The following is a 13,257-nucleotide window of genomic DNA, read 5'->3' as shown; positions in this document are numbered from 1 at the left end:
AGAAATTATTTGAGTAATTCCTTACTATAAACTGTTGAGCAAGGTGGGTATATTGACTCATTCCTTTAGTCCTAAAACTGAGAAGGAAAGAGATAGGTATATCTGCTTATCAGGTGAAGGCTCACCTAGTCTGCCAAATCAGTTATAGGACAGCAAGAGGTAAATATTAAGAACCTGTCTCCCATACAAACATCGATGAAATTAACAATAAAGACAGGAAGTACTGAGAGGTGTATGTTTTTCTTAAGTTCAAATGAGAAGTTATGCATTGACTCCTGTTCTGATTCCATCTTCAAGAAAACTGAAGTGCTCCAGTTTTAATTGTAATTTTAATAAACATTACTGAAAGGAACTGTGCATTCAAGCATTTATACATAGACAGATGAAGACACTAGCAGTATAAATGTTGATCATAAATAATCAACACAAAGCAGGAGAGATGCTGAGAAGTTAGGTCTTGCTGCACTTTTACATAAGTGAGCTCAAATGTCATGACTTACATTGGGTACCGCAACTATACATTATAACAAACTTGTGCATTGTAAGATCAGCTTTTGAATAATGTGAGGACCAGGCAAACATGTTATGCCTTTCGATGTATTCAGACAAAAAATAATATGGATTTAAAAGATACACATAAACATATCAAGCAGGAAGAATGTCACACACCTCTAATCCAGTGACTCAGAATGCTCAGGGAGCATTAATATCATGAATACTGTGGGGCTTTGCCAACCTTTGCCAAATTTAAAAAGTCAAGCTGGGACTGAAGACATTCCACGATAAAGTCAAATTTAAACAATATCTATGCAAAAATCCTGCCCTATACAACATACTAGAAGGAAAAATCCAAACCAAGGCAGTCAACTTCACATTGAAAAACATAGGAAATAAATAACCTGACATTGTGAAAACCAAAAAAAAGGAAAACACATACACTCATACACAGATGACAACCACCACCATCAAAAAGTACAAAACATAACATTAATTGAAAGACATTATTCCTGATATTTCAATATTAATGTCATCAGCTCCCCAAGCAAGAGACACAGATTAATATTATGGAATCCAAAAATATAGGTTTGAATAGAGCTGGTTAAGCCCCAGGAACACTCACTTACATCTAATCATACTGTATTCTGACAGTCATGGTTAGCATAAACCTTTTCTTTGGAGTATTTGTGTTACAGTCCTCCATGACCCAAATTCTATTTAGTGACTTAATGTTTCCTAAGAACTGCCATCACAATTACACTTCCATGTCACAGTTTAGCAGTGGAGTGCTCCTCTACACAGGAAGTATTGTTTACAAGCTCAACATGATTAAATCCAAGTGCATTGATAACAAAAATAGTAAACTTTGCACGTGCAGAATTTCTAAAGACACTAAAGGGACCACAGCTCTCTGTGTTTGGCAAATCTGTGTTTGATAGTGACAGGACAAGCAATAAGGGTGCCTAAATTTAACAGTGATGTCAACAAAGATATTTCAAAGCACAGTCCCAATAACAATGCTGTGCATGTGCACAGCCAGCAGAGTGAACATTCTCAAGAACCCACCAGCTGCCCCAGAGAATTGCAAAGTCCATGCAGGCTCTTAGGACCACATAGAAATAAACCGGGTCACACATGACCATTAGGATCATACAGTACAATACAAGACCAGGCAGGAACATGGCAAACTCTGCTTCAGGCTTCTTATTCTTACCCATTCTTGGGAGGACACTCAACACTGGTTCCCATGGCTCGACCCAACACTTCTGCCTGTCTGGGGATGGTAGCGCCAAGCTCACCATGCCATGGTTTTCAAGCTCCTCTTGGCTCATCTCCATGCAGTAGCTCTCACAGAACAGCACACAAGGTCACCTGAACAGTTTCTCTGCAATGCCAAGCCTGAGGTTTTTGGCGGAAAAGACCCAGCACAACTTCCGACTGCCAGGTCACCTTGAGGGACTGATTGGTTAGTGAAGCCTGAGTAACAGGAGCTCCTCCCATAGGCTCACACAGTGCTTTAAGACACAGCTCATTGGTTCCTGGACAAAGACCTTTTCTGAGTCAGCACAAACATGCATTTCAATAGTATTTGAATTAGGCTGGAACAGCAGATCCTGATCTCCATAGGCACTTCCTATTCTTTGTTCTGAACAGAGAGCAGCTAGCAAACTTTTACAGCCTTATCTACTGCCTGTAGTGTACTGAATTTCTGTCACACCTGTGAAAGAGCAGACAAAATATCAAAAGAGTGATTTCAAAAGGCAGGTGGTAGTGGTGAATAACTTTAAGCCCAGCACTAAGGTGGCAGAGTCAGGCAGATCTCTGTGAGATAGAGACCAGCCTAGTCTTCAAAAGCAAGTTCTAGGACAGCCTCCAAAAGAATACAAAGAAACCCTTTATCGAAATACCTCCAAAATAAATAAATAAATGATTTCAGGAAACAATACTAGAGGTTTGTTATGTGGCTTCACACTGAGGTCAGGTGACCTGAACTTGCTTCTTATCCAGTTGCAATAGGGACTTCAGACAACCAGGAAAGAAAATCAGGAACCAGATCACAAGCAAGATAATGGGACTTTCTCCCATCAGAAAGCAAGATAATGGCTCCATTGCTTTAGGAGTTACATTCCTGAAATTCAGAGCAAACAGTTGAAAAATGAATAGTACTACAGAGTAGCCCTCATGGAATGTTTAATACTTAGAGAATAATTGAGCAAGGCAAACCTTTGTTTAAGGTAACAATTGTGAGCCAGCAAAACTTCCTCACTGGGCGCTTAAAAAAATAAAAAATACAATTGGATTATTCATGGTTTTCTATATGAACAGGACTGATAGAATGAATCACTACACATGTGTGGAAATGGATTATTAGAATGTCTTAGGTGTTGGTCCTGATCATGCAACAATGGTTGCCTTCCAATAATAATTTCAAGGACCCAGGAGTTGTTCTGTTCAGTAGGTTGAATATCTCAGCTGTTCTTCAATACACACCAAAATCTCAAGGAAGTGACTGTAATTGTGATTAAGGAATGAGGACAAACAGAGAAAGAGAGAGCTTCCTTCTTCAATATCCTTTCTAGATGAAGGCTGCCACCAGAATTTCTGATCCAGATTAAGGATGGATCTTAATCTTTGGTTTTTGTTTTGTTTTTGTTTTTGTTTTGTTCCATTTTGTTTTGGTATTTTCAAGACAGGGGTTTTCTATGCCTCCATGGAACTCATTCTGAAGACCACTTTGGCCTGAAACTCAGAAAATCAAATGTGTCTGCCTCCTGAGTGCTGGGGTTAGAGGTGAGCAGCACCTATCAAGCAGCTGAAAATGGATGTCACCTCAAGTAATCCAGATTAAATATGAGGTTTTAATTTCAAAAACTATGGAAACATCCTGCACAGGTGTACCCAACTCTTTGAGTTTTAGTTAATACCTATAGCTGTCAGTTTGAATACCAAGAATAGCCATCACAACATCCTATGCAGAAGAATATAGAAAGATTTCTTACCTGAAGGAGGTATAGAGATCCTGGGCATTATTTCCAAAGCAATACTTTTCCTAAGCAAAGAAGCATGTGGATTTCACTTAGTGAGTGTATACACATTCAGGTAGTATTCACCCTATTCCTAAGCAGGCTCAGACAAAAAAATCGATTTTTAAACATGATCACAATGTAAATCAGAGACATTTAGGGGCATTTTTTACATTAAGCCAAGCATAAACATGAAGGATAAAAATGACTGAAAGAGCCAGGCATTGGTGGCACACTACTTTACTCCAAGCACTCAGGAGGACCTAAATCCTGCAAAGGAAAGAGACCACAACACATGCCAAGGCTGACCCATTAGACTAATGTTGGAATTTACAATAGATGCTCTGAAATACAGAGGTGCCTGGGAGGATGTTCTAAAAGTTACCACAGACCACAGATGCCAACTTAGAGAGCACTACACCAAACAAAATGTGATTTAAATCAACATGAGAAGAGAAACTTTTCACAATAAAATCCACTTTAACTAATTTTTGTCAAGTAAATCTAGCCTACAAGAGGAAATCTAAATATGAAGCTAAGAATTACTATATGCAATAGGACAGAATTGATAAATACTCCTGACATAGTTCATCAAAATAGGGTGAAAAATCACACCACAACATCAAAAAAGCATAAATCAATACACAGTGCCCAATAATAACTATCAATAGGATTGTTGTTACTTTCTCATAAAAAGCCACTGACTGCCAGGGGCTGGTAGCACACACCTTTAATCCCAGCACTCCTTAGGCAAAGACAGGTAGACATCTATGATTTCCAGGACACCCTAAAGTATTATACAGAGAAAAATTTCTTGAAGAAAAAAATGACACAGACTAACAGAGTGGATTAGAAAATATGATGAATTTTCCTTATGCCTCCAAGATTCATTCCTCACCATTAAGTTCACTCAATGATAACTTTAAAGTGATTAAAAAATATTAGAAGGCAATGTATGTAAGAAGGTAGAAGGTATAGTTGATCTTTTTTTTTGTTTTTGTTTTTGTTTTTTTGGTTTTTCAAGACAGGGTTTCTCTGTGGCTTTTGGAGGCTGTCCTGGAACTTGCTTGGTAGTCCAGGCTGGTCTCGAACTCACAGAGATCTGCCTGCCTCTTCCTCCCGAGTGCTGGGATTAAAGGCATGCACCACCAATGCCCGGATTATAGTTGATTTTATATTATATAATAAAATAAAATCCAAGCAAAAGCAAGGCTGAAGGGGTTGAGAAGGACAGTATATAATAATTAAAATTAAAATACAACAAGAGTATTTTACAATTCTTAACATGGTCCAAACATCAGGACAACAATATTTGTAAAGGAAACAGTATTACTGCTAAAAATCATACATTGATCTAACACAGCAATACCTGGTGACTTCCATACACTAAAATAGGTTGATCTTCCAGATATGAACTAAATAGAGAAAAACTAGAGATGGATAAAATCATAAGTCAGATGGATGTGACAGACAGTTATGTAATATATCACCACTAAATACATAAGAATAATTTTTGTCCAACAATCCATGGAACTTTCTCCAAAATTCACCATAATAAAGAATAAACCAATCTCTACGTTAGTAGAAAATTGAAATGACACTCTGAACTCTATCCAACCACCATGAATTAAAGCTGGATATCAGCAATACCAACAGGAAATATAAAAACTCATGGAAGCCAAAAACTCACTACTGAGTGAAGAGTGCATCAAGACAGAAGGACAGACTGAAAAAGAAAACACAGCATTTCTGAAATAAGGGCCACAATGAAAGCAGTTCTAAGAGGAAAATTTAAAGCAGTGAATACCTACAGAAAGGTACTGGAGTAATTTTTTTGTTTGTTTGTTTTTCAAGACAGGGTTGCTCTGTATTATTTTGGAGGCTGTCCTGGAACTCACTCTGTAGACCTCCAACTCACAGATATCTGCCTCCCAAGTGCTGGGATTAAAGGTGTGCACCATCCATGCCCGGTCTGATTTCTTATTAATAACCTCATTACACACTGGATATCACTATGAAATTAATGTTCAATATTGTATATATAAATAAATAAGAGGGCTTAAAAATCAGGGATTCAAGAATGAGGAATAAAATAAATATGTTAGAAGCAGAGAGCAACAGGGATAACCAAAGGTAGAATGAATATAATGTCAACGTGTTTCCTCAAATGAATCAATTAAATGACAGCTACTTAGACTAAGTAGTTGACTAAATGAGAGAGAATATATAAGTTATTAGTTTATAAGAAAGTGATGACTTTACATTAGATCCTGAGGAAATTGGGAAAATCATAAGGACATACTTTAAATCTTTATTTCACAAAACTGGAAACCTAAAAAAGATGAAATTCCAGATATCCATGTAACTGAAACCAAGATGGTATACATCCTATAAACAGACCCATAGGCAAGAGATGGTCTACCCCAGGGAAAAAGATCCAACTGCTAGTTGTCAAGGACCAAAGGGTCAGCCCAGAAGTCATATGTGCAATTAACAGTATACCAACTGAAAAGGGAGTATTTAGTACTTAATGTATGAATATAAAGATATAAGTATGCAATTCATAATATAAACCAGTATGCTCTTTTTTCTGTTGAGGGATCAATGATGAAGTTTGTGGTGACAGCTGAACCCTGATTCCTTGGGATCCCTAGGTTCTAATCCAGTATCCTTTGGGATTGTTGTTCTCTGAATCCTCTTATCTTTCTGGTTACATGTACATTAGCTTCTGATTTCCAATCACAGATCTGACTTATGTCATCACTCTGCCATGCCACCATGGACTATAAAAACAGAACTCAGTCAGGGTGTTACAACCAGTCTTATAACCTGCACCACTTCCCTCCCAGACCTCACCATCCAAGGAGGAAAGGACAGCTCAGGAGGACCTCAGGTTTTTCAGAGTCACAAGGGGAAGCACTGATTACCAGCATGGGGCCCAAAAATCCGGGTGTATGCTGTAGTGAGCTGACATTCATCCTGCAGAGGGGGGAATTCAAAGGTCACCAAAGGAACAGCTGTAGGATGCTGATGGATAAGCTTGGTACTGAGTCAAGGATCTGGGAGTGCAGGAGTGGGGAATCATCAGCCTCACTATTGGGATGAGGATGATGAATTGGGACCAAGGTTTCAGGCATTCCACAGATAGTAACACATTCTTCTCCTCCTGGAAGATCTGGTCATATAAGGAGTGATCAGAGGGAAGCAAAAAGAACACAACAGAATCCAGATGCACAGAGTCCTGGTCTAGACCTAGGGAAGCTTTTTCCCATATCCTCTACTGCCAACCAGGTATAGGTCACATGGCAGAGTGCTGTGTGTCTATAGTTGCCCAGGCATCACTGTTGCACAAAGAGTTTCCTCTTCATGATGAGATTATCTGAAGAGCAGAATGGCCCTTCACTACTCCAGCTCATCCAGCGATCCCCCAATTGCTGCTGCTCACATTGGCCCATCAGTTGGCAGAAGCTTCAGCTACAGGATCTAGCTCCCAGAAGATGCCCAGGCCCTTCACTAAGACAGTTTTGAGGGGCATAGGAGAGTAACATTTGAATAATGAGATACCAGTTATATATTGTAATGACCTGACACTGGGGCCCATCCTAATCTGCAGCCCCAAACCAAGCCCAGAACTATAGCTCCCCTTGTGCTGAACCTAGGTAAAAGGCACACAGTGTGATTGTCCATGTTAGTGTGGAGGGAGGAGAGACAGATCCACGGCAGAGGACAACCTTCAAATTCCAGTATATTTGACAGACTTTCATTGATCCAACTTCAGGAACACACTTGTAATCTTTGCCTCCAAGCAAGAAGAGTCTAATGTCCCATCCACTCCAATCTATTCATCATTGAAAGTGTAGGGTGGAGCCGGGCGTTGGTGGTGCATGCCTTTAATCCCAGCACTCTGGAGGCACAGGCAGGTGGAACTATGTGAGTTGAAGGACAGCCTCCAAAGCCACAGAGAAACTCTGTCTTGAAAAAAAAAAAAGAAAGTGCAGGGTGGAACTCCTTTCCACCCTTCAGTCCTCTGTAGTCATCTTTCACTGTCCCCATATGTGGGGACATTCTGGAGTTGGGGCCTCTGGAAGTCCTGGCCCCTGTAGCTCCTGGCCTAACTGAAGGAGGCCTGGAATTTCAGCTCCTGCAGCATTACAAAAGACTGCAAATTTTCAGGGAAGCTGCTTGTTCCCTCCTCCTGTTCTCTGTTCCAGCCTGAAGGGTGCAAATCAAAGGAGGACATATTCATGGGGATGATGTACTGAGGAGGTTCTCTTGTTCTGGCTCACTGTGAGCTTGAAAAGTTTTATCTCCAGGGGAAGTGAGCACACCAGGACTCCACCTGCAAATGAATGATGCCATGATTCCTGACTCCCTGGCCATGTGCAAAGTCATTGCTGTCTTTTCTTCCTCTGTCCCTTCTCCACATGTGTCTGCCCATCCATGACCCTCTTATCTGCTTTTTCCTTAAGATGCTTACATAAACATGGGATCTTCAAACAGAGAAATTGAAACGACATGAATGGACATGTGGAAAGGTATCCTAGCACCACAGAAAAAACAAACAAACAAACATGTTGCAAAGAATTACAGGTCACTCTTGGAGAGCACTGAGAATCACAGTGAGTTCTAAGCACTAGAAATAGAGACATCATCCAGAAAAGTCTAGAAAACTTCATCCAGGATGGTCCAGGGAAAAACACCAAGGAAATTTCAGACATGCACACTGTGGGACATACCTGTGATATTACACACAAAAAAAATGTCACATTTGTAATCCAGGCTATATGTACAAGATTGGGTGTCGCGTCTGCTGCACGGCCTGTGTCCGAGAACGTGCGGAGGGTGTCGGGGATTGACAACACAGAGACTCGTTCAACGATGTAAAGAAAACTTTAAGCAGGCTCCAAAAAGGTTCAAGAAAACTTCCTAAGAAAGGCTCCCACCAGAGAAACTTCTGCTCTCTCCTCCACCCTGGCTGGTTCTCCTCTGACCCCCAGAAACTGATCTGGGCGTGGCAGAAGAGGCGGTTAGTCTTTGGACAAGGTCGAGGTCAGGGTGGTTTCTGCGGGCAGGCCTTTTCCAGGAACTTAATGCCCTCAGGCATTGTATTGTTTTTAGTATACATTGTCTTACAGCTGCCTACTCCCAGGCAGAAGGGGAAGTGGGTCTCTGCTCAAGGTCTGGTGTTCCCACAATTCACCCCTTTTTATTTTCAAATGAGGCACTCCTGGCTTAGGTCAAGTAGGGTCACCCTCCCTTTCCCGTCTTTGGGGGACCTTGAACCCCTGTCTTAGGCGGGAGGGGTCTTCCCCACAGGTGGCCCGTCATCAGAGCACCCCAACTTTAAATCATCTGTAACCAACCTTCATGGCTATCGGGATTGCCATGGGCTAGGCTAAGCAATACTTGGTTACGGATCTCTTGCCTCTGGGACAAGGCACGTTTGAGCCCGGCATAAAGCCAGAATGCCTACCGCCACTGCCACCATTTCCAGGACCCCCATTGACATAGCGCCTCTCCATCACCGTACCCATCACCAGATCTGGGCCATAACATTCTACCAGCCTTCGTCTGTTACAAGGGTAACCCACACGTGATTTACATTCTGTTACAAGGGTAACCCGCATGTGATTTAGATTTACAATTTGATAAAGTTACAATTGTTCCAAGATCTGCTCAGGAAAGCATTTAGAAAGTGCACTTGCACAGATACATTAGTTACAATCAATGATGTTACACATGTAGCATTATGAAAAATATGAACAATAGGCTTGTTGCACTATCCACAGAGCACCAATTTGTTCCTGTGGTGATGCAGTTTGTTGATTTAACGTCAGCTGATTATGCGACTTGAGTCAAAGTCTCCTTTTTGTCGCATTAGGACAAGTTGCACCTCTCTAGAAAAATACACTGGCCTAGTCGTGATTCCAGAAACAGGAACCATCAAGTCTGATATTTCAAGTGACCATGTCCTGTTCAATTACTTAAAAGAGGCTTTTGCCCCTCATCACAGTCCATACCAATGTCCAAGTGTTTTAAATGGGTCCTTTTTTTTTTCTGTTGGCTTCACAATGAAAACTCATGGGTCTGGAAGGTTGATGCAGCAGGTCTGTTGAGAAACTGGAAATCTCGAACCGACTGTTTTCTTTCTTTCTTGGGCTCTAGATTCGATGACAGCAAGGGTCAGGAACACTGATTTAGGAGATCTCACTCAAACTGGCTTAGGTAGGCTCCCATGGTCTCAGGTCCAGTTTTTCTCTGCTCCATGTCGAAGCTTTTATTCTTTTCCTACAAGAAAACACAAACATGCCCTCGACCCCAAATTAGGGTCTTCTCCACTGTTTAGTGCATGGATGTCTCCATTTGACCTGAGCAATAGTTGCTCAAGTTCCATCATGCCAGAATCTGTCTGAAGCTCCCTGGCATTCACATTATAAAATTTTTAAATGAGGAGTGTATTATTTGATGAGTCATGTGGGGACTGGGGCCATTATTCCCCCTTTTTATTTTCTAAAAAATTTTCTTTTTGAACTGTTGAAGCTGAACCATAACAGTAGGAGGATTTGTCTACCCTCCTTGGTTAACTATCTAGGTAAATTGGGATTACTACTTAGATTATTTGTAGATGCCCATTAAAAAGGACATATCCATTAAATATTTCCCAAAAACTTCTGAAAATCACTCAAAGATTGTAAACTATACTGTGTCCAAATAACTTTTGAAAATTATTTGAAGTCTGTGAGCAGTCTTTCCCAATCTAACCTATAGAGCTCTCACTAGCTGACAAGGCCTTATTTGTATCTTAAATTTTTCTGTTAAAACATTAACAGACTGGCTGGATGTTCCTTTTGTCTATATTTCAAGCAATCTAGGTAGCTTCTTAACTATTTTTGAAGGGATTTAAGTATCCTTTTAATCATATAAGCAGTTCACACTCACGCATTCACAATCACATTTCATACATACTGGTGTGGCCACACCATACATTCAGAACATCTTTCAGTCATCCTTTTTCCCTAGGTCATGATTAGTCTGTTGCAATGAAGCTACCTTAATTGAAATCTATGTAAAAGAACAACTCCAGCCAATCCTTGAACTAAAAGGTTAAAAAGTCCTGTATGTTCTTTATCATTCCTCCATTTGAGCTACAGTCATGGGGTACAGCTGTACCTACTCCTTGTAACTGTAGATGCAAGGTAGAGAGGCCAAGCTTTTGGCCAAAAGTTTTTAGAGATGACTCACAAAATAGAACTTAAATGTAAACAACAATTTTTCATTCCATATACCTTTGTCTTTTTCTTTACTTAATACCAGTACCTCTTTACTATTACAAAATTTTTTTCACCCATTTTTTTTAAAGATTTTATTTATTTATTAATAATATGTATACAATGTTCTGCCTGCACGCCAGAAGAGGGTACCAGATCTCATTACAGATGGTTGTGAGCCACCATATGGTTGCTGGGAATTGAACTCAGGACCTCTGGAAGAGCAGCCAGTGCTCTTAACCTCTGAGCCATCTCTCCAGCCCCCCCCCATTTTTTTTTCAGGGTTTCTCTGTATTGTTTGAGGCTGTCAGTCCAGCCTGGCCTCGAACTCACAGAGATCTGCCTGCCTCTGCCTCCCAAGTGCTGGGATTAAAGGCGTGTGCCACCACCGCCCAGCTTGTTACCAATTTTTTTTCTCTGTATTATTTGGAGGCTGTCTTGGAACTTGCTCTATAAACCAGGCTGGCCTTGAACTCAAGAGATCTGCCTGCCTGTGTCTCCCGAGTACTGGGATTAAAGGCGTGTGCTGCCAATGCCTGGCTATTCACCCATTTTCAATCCAACTTTCAACCCAGGATATTCCCTCATGCAAAATCCTTAAGATTTACACAATCCACCCTCCAATTGAGGGCCATCTCTCAGGGTCCCCTTACTTTCCTGACCTTAGTGGATCAGGTGAAAGACTGGAGATTTTTTATTTTATTTCTTATTTTACCCTTTTTTTTTTCATTTCTTTTTTTCTTTTTTCTTTTTTTTTCTTTTTTTTTTTTTTTTGAGACTGGGTTTCTCTCTATCCTTTTGGAGGCTGTCCTGGAACTTGCTCTATAGACCAGGATGGCCTCATTCCTTCCTATCTCTGCCTCCCAGTGTTGGGATTAAAGGCATATGCCACCAATACCCGGCTCTCTGAATATCATAGCGAACATCCTCCCAATCTGGGACATTTAAGCCTTCCCCAGTAATGAACCATGGGCTCCCTCGTTCAATCCATTTTAAAAAGCCTGCCATGGTGGTAGTCCCCTGTTCTTCAGGCAACTTTTTTATGTGATACTGTAATTTAAACTTCCAGGGACTATTTCCCATTGTTTCTTTTCCTATTTTCCTCCATCTGTCCCTGGCTGGCAAAAGGGACGACCCCATCCACTTACCTCACTTTCATGATCTCGGTGGGACCTCCAATTGTCGCGTCTGCTGCGCGGCCTGTGTCCGAGAACGTGCGGAGGGTGTCGGGGATTGACAACACAGAGACTCGTTCAACGATGTAAAGAAAACTTTAAGCAGGCTCCAAAAAGGTTCAAGAAAACTTCCTAAGAAAGGCTCCCACCAGAGAAGCTTCTGCTCTCTCCTCCACCCTGGCTGGTTCTCCTCTGACCCCCAGAAACTGATCTGGGCGTGGCAGAAGAGGCGGTTAGTCTTTGGACAAGGTCGAGGTCAGGGTGGTTTCTGCGGGCAGGCCTTTTCCAGGAACTTAATGCCCTCAGGCATTGTATTGTTTTTAGTATACATTGTCTTACAGCTGCCTACTCCCAGGCAGAAGGGGAAGTGGGTCTCTGCTCAAGGTCTGGTGTTCCCACAATTGGGTAAAATGGTCTTCTTTAAGTAATCAAAAAATAGAAGATTTTCAAGCATTCATAAATGGGACAGGGATAAAAAAAGTATTTCTAGCTGGACAGTTTGGTCCATGCCTTTAATTGAAGCACAATGAGTAAAACTCAGGCAGTCTGTGGAATCTGAGCACAGCCTGATAAATAGAACAATTCCATGACTGTAAGGGCTTTAAAGAGAAATTTAAAATTCAAGGCAGAATTTGGAGATTATCAATTCAGACCACCACTGTCTTAGTTATTTCTGTGATTAAACATCTTGGCCAAAATCAGGAATTTTAGGAGGAAAGAGTTCCATTGTTATGCCCAGACTGTGGGAATCTCTGAAGGATCACTTTGGAGACTGAATCCATAAGAAAAAAAGCATACAGATTTTATGCAAGACTCAAGGTCAAGCTTGGGTCCTCCTTGTGGCCCATGCAGTGGTACAATCAAAAAGCTCCAAGCCGGGCTGGGTAAGATTTTTATCAAAGCAGTTTTTGGTGTGAGAGAGACATTTAAGGTTGAAGATGACTGATTGGCTTACATTACTTAGGGAGGAATTGGTAAAAGCAAACAGGTGGGTGCTGCGCTCCAGAACATCTGAATATCATATCTATAATGGTTTAATGTTTGCAATGTCAGGTCCTTTGCCCTTAGATACTGCCCCTTCCCTGGGTGGTGTCAGCTTATGGTTTTTCCTGGGATCCCATTGATGGATGAATGTAAATTGAAACACATGCTTAGCCTTGGCTGTTTTTTTATTAAGCCTGTCATAGCAGCTGTGTGCTTAAGATGTTCTGGGCCCCACATCATCTAATCATGAATCAAAAGCACTGAGGACAGAAGTTCAAGCATAGCAGGAGCCATGAGTCAGCACTGAAG

The 13,257-nt window shown here is 41.1% G+C and overlaps 1 pseudogene; it reads right to left on the bottom strand.

Moving 5' to 3' along the window:
• The window catches only part of LOC106020771, an 82,447-nt pseudogene that overhangs the window by 3,696 nt on the left and 65,494 nt on the right, over nucleotides 1-13,257 (bottom strand).

The sequence above is a fragment of the Mesocricetus auratus genome, unplaced genomic scaffold, assembly GCF_017639785.1.
Source record: "Mesocricetus auratus isolate SY011 unplaced genomic scaffold, BCM_Maur_2.0 Super-Scaffold_100066, whole genome shotgun sequence".
Classification (NCBI taxonomy): domain Eukaryota; kingdom Metazoa; phylum Chordata; class Mammalia; order Rodentia; family Cricetidae; genus Mesocricetus; species Mesocricetus auratus.
The sequence above is the reverse complement of the archived record's forward strand: the minus strand, read 5'-3'. Positions and strand labels throughout refer to the sequence as shown.